The sequence below is a fragment of the Ruditapes philippinarum genome, unplaced genomic scaffold (assembly GCF_026571515.1).
Source record: "Ruditapes philippinarum isolate M1 unplaced genomic scaffold, ASM2657151v2 ctg12403_1_1_1_1, whole genome shotgun sequence".
Classification (NCBI taxonomy): Eukaryota; Metazoa; Mollusca; class Bivalvia; order Venerida; family Veneridae; genus Ruditapes; species Ruditapes philippinarum.
The window spans coordinates 33,384-37,835 of NW_026859793.1; the positions used below are offsets into that span (position 1 = coordinate 33,384).

Below are 4,452 nucleotides of genomic sequence, written 5' to 3' on the forward strand. Positions count from 1 at the left end.
CAATTTAGAAGATTATTTTCGACAATTTACTTTCTAAATGAACAAGACTGTTGTACCTTCCATTATATCTCATGAGTAGACCAAAACAAGTTTGCAATTTTAACATTACTGCTTTGTTGTCAGTGCATTATTGTCCAAAATTTTATAAAAATCACCATAAAGTCATAATAAAATTCCAAAAGCATTATAATGTGTTTATTTCTGTGGAAAATATCAACATTTACATGATGTTTGAAACCTTGTCTTCGTTAATCACGAACTATGTACTTGGTTTTGATTGATTGATTGATTGATTTTCTTTATTCCGGGGGCGGTCAAGGATAACCTACGAAAGTGCAAGCACTTCTTTCCAGTAGGGTCCTTACCTCAGCAGACTCTAGAGACAGCTATGAGATGCAAGGGAATCCAGGAACAAGCTCTTATTGAATAGATTCTTTGGTTCTTTTACATGCCCAGTGTATAGCATTGATACATGCGAGGATAACCTTGGTTTCGTACCAGTAAACCTCTAGTTAGGTGGGAAAAAGTGAAAGTGTTTTTGAAATATCCCAAAGGTGTTACCAAGGATCGAACTCGGAACCTCAGAAGTGACAGTTTGTGGTCTAACCAACTGAGCTATCGCGCCATCTGGTTTAATCATTAATAAATTTTCTACAGCTCTAAAATTCTCACGACATTTATTAGTGTGTACATGTTATAGACAAGTATAACTCTAAAATAATGGTAAACAAAACAATAAGTTAGTTTTCTAGAGATAAGATGTAATGATGAATTATGCACAATAATGGTGTTCATATTTAATAGTGAAGAAATAATAGAAATAAGGCTATTATACATGTATACTTGTATATGTTTTCTATTTGTGTGTGATGACAATCAATCCTTATGCAAATCATATTAAAATTGTATATTTGTTTGATATTTGTGGCGTTTTATGCTGAATTTGTAAATATTGAAATGATAAACACGTGTAATGCAATTAAAATCTCAAAAGAGACATCATACTTTATAACAAATCAAGTCAAATATATTATTGGCAACAACAAATACATGTTCATCGCCTAGATACCGTAGTAGATATAACATGTTTACATTGCATAAGAAAAAGATGGTATACAGTTTACAAAACTACTGCAAAAAATATCATAATGTCAATATGAGTCACAGAAGTATGATTATACCGAATACAATAATATAGAAACAAATAACGACACATATAAAATGATCTGTTTTAGCTTCTCATATACACCAATAAATAAACTCAGCTAAATAAACTATTATTTTCTTTTGTGAAGACTGCATAAATGATATTGAAATTGAAAATTATTGATGGTTGGTCAAGCACAAAAATATCGAGGACTTCTCAGTTCCCTATAGAATGGACAAACTAATAAAAATGATATTCATTTTCTATTTGATTCAAGCTGCATTTCATACGTATACGTGAATTTCTATCGCCATTTCTATATCTTCCATCTTCTTTTTACAATTAATGTGATAAACATCTAAACGTGAACGCTTTACGGTGATTGATGTTATTAACAACATCTAAGTATCTTTCTTGAATAAAATTGTAACTAGATAACCTTAGGAAAACTACTTCGCTCAGAACACCATTGCTGTAATCATTGATCATAAAGTCTTTGTATAATATTCTTTGTGATATTAACATTGGTCCATTAATTTCCATCACATAAATCTGATAGCATTTTCCTAACGTTTTTTGTCCATAAATAAGTCAAATTAAAATTGAACCTGTTATAAACATTACTTTAAAAATAGTGTCGGGGGCTTTCATACTTCCATACCAAAATTTGATTATTCGCAGTTTGTGATGTACCGTCATAGAAAATTACCAAATAACCAAGTACTGCTGAAGTTGATGTTTGCGGAGAACGCCTGAAACTTATATTAAGTGAACTATTACATATACTGCCTATTACTTGTTTTCACAATTATACTGAAAATCATTATAATCCCGACTCATTTCATTTCATGATAATTGCACGTTTTAAGATGAAGACTGGTGAAATTTTTTTGTAAAAGTCTTCAACTTGGATTAAATCTGTTCACAAATATAATTCCTCGCACCTCCACATCCGGCGTCGTCCCACAGTACGCTCTGACTTCCTATCCAAACACAATTGGCTCCATTAGGTTCACCAGGCGCCCATGCCTAGAAGAGATACACGTATTGATCACATTTATTTTGTAATAATAATTATGGTGACAAGTTTTTTTCTCAAGAGGAATTAATTTTACGAATAATTTACCTTTTTACTTATAGCAAAATTATTTTTAAAGAATTATAGCTTAACGATTCAAATATTACTGAGTATGCTTTATTTAAAAGTGAATCAATTATTTATTAATAACATTTTTTATTGTGTTAAGGGGAGGACCTTCGCAGAAAGAATAAAATGATAACGAAAGGTTGAAAAGTCACATACTCGTTTTCATTTAGTCTGTTAAAAATCAGGGAAAGAACAATAGATCTTTCGCTCACCTAAGCGCTGGCTGATCTGCAACATTTTGATTTGCAGGACAAAAGTAAATATGTTCGTATACAATTCATGACATTTAAATATACAAGTGCAAAGATATAGAAATTATTGAAAAAAGAGATCCATCGACAGCATTCAATTTGACAACAGCAATAAAATGAAATTTTAAGACAAGACTGCAATAAATTTGTTTATAAAAGACATTGTATCAATTATACGCGAACTAGTTGTTGAAATAAAAAGAAACAAAACTATTAAATAGCATTGCATAGATTCTTAATATTTGTAATCTAACATACTTGGAATCCAGAAGTTACGTCTCGACCGTCAAGCCACACACAATTTTGTCCGTTATTGCATGTCATTCCAATCCAATGATAAAAATCTAATAATTAAAGGAATAAAAACATGTATCAATGTCGCTTGACACAATGTGTACGAAATTCAATATAAATTATCAAGAGAGGTAATGTTTACATAACTCTGTAGTATGGGAAGAGTGATTGTACTGATTTTCAGTGCTTACCTTTATCCTAAGTCTTAACAAATACTTTTACTGTCTTTAAAATATACAGAAACAAAGTCCCTAAAAAGGTACAAACCGGTAAAAGTTTAACATAATTGAGCTCGTGAGCGCTTCCTTCTTAAATTGCTTATTGCAATGCCTATTACATTAATCATTTTATTTGATAAAAATAAAACAACATTTTCACCTTGTATATCAAATGCGGTCATTAAATCGTCTATCTCCTGTTGGCTATCGAATATAACAAGCCTGGCCGCCATAGCTTCACATGCAGCCTGAAAACATTTTATTAAATTAAAACTATCAAATTAAGTTTCAAATGAAATTAACTCAGTTATATATTTCAAAAGCATATAATATATAAAGGTCAGTTAATTTAAAAATATAGTGTAAACATTAAACTGATGTGGAAACTATAAACTAGATCTTTTATGACAGCTTTATGGTTCAATATTAGCAACTTAATGGTGACGGGTTTTCAACGTTTTTGCATTTGCGTTCCGCCATTTGCTAAAAGCGTTTAATACGATATTTGTACAATCCAGCCATTTCAATTTTACCTTTGCAAGATCCCAGGACATGGTATCTTCACTCATAAAGTATCCATTTACTGCAAACATAATAAATTTATATTATAAAACGCTCTTTCTGTAAGGTTATTTTGCTTTTACAATAATACTTGTATAAAATGATTATCGAAAATATATTTTATAACATTTTGAACATACTCAGTAGACAAAACAAAAAGTTCAGCAGGTGCGGCCAATGAAGAGATATCCATCATTTCAGTGTGCTTTAAGATTTCTTTTTTATTGTAATATTTTTTCTATTTATCGTATCAATAAATATTGTATGTGATATTTTTTTCTGATAATTTTTTCCGTTAATTTGGAAATTTTTTCTTGATATAGAATGGAAGTCATATTTCCTCATTTGTAAATGTAATAACAAATTTTGATTGTTTTAAATTTACCAAATCTGTGGCACTCCTCGTCTTTGCAATTTTGATTGTCCACACTTGACCCTTGACATTGTTCTCCACCATTGCTAGGTGATGGATTATCACATGACCTTAATCTTGACCTTGTTCCATCTCCACACGTTACTGAGCACAAACCCCAGTTCAACCAGTTTCCCCAGACGCCATTCACTTTATCATAATTGACAAGAAAAAAATGTTATATTTGACATAGTATAAGCTGAAAGAAAACAAGATTGCATTTGAGAAAAATGCTATGCCACCGCATTAATGCAACACTAAATTGTAGTGTAGGAACAGATATTTTTTGTTTCTATACAATTGAAGATTGTCATAATGCATAGATCCCTGACCTATCTCATTCTTATTATCAGATTAGTGGTTAAATCTATTGTTAACTCAATAAAGATCAGAGTAGGAATATATCAATGCACTTGAGTCTA

General features: G+C 30.8%; 1 long non-coding RNA gene across 1 annotated transcript; it reads right to left on the bottom strand.

Moving 5' to 3' along the window:
* Window positions 1-773: 773 nt before the first annotated feature.
* LOC132757940 (uncharacterized) lies at window positions 774-4,237 on the bottom strand. Its single transcript, XR_009629518.1, has 3 exons — window positions 4,004-4,237; window positions 3,218-3,305; window positions 774-2,176 (listed from the first exon to the last, which is right to left on the bottom strand). It is a non-coding gene; the product is annotated as an uncharacterized LOC132757940 (long non-coding RNA).
* Window positions 4,238-4,452: the final 215 nt, after the last annotated feature.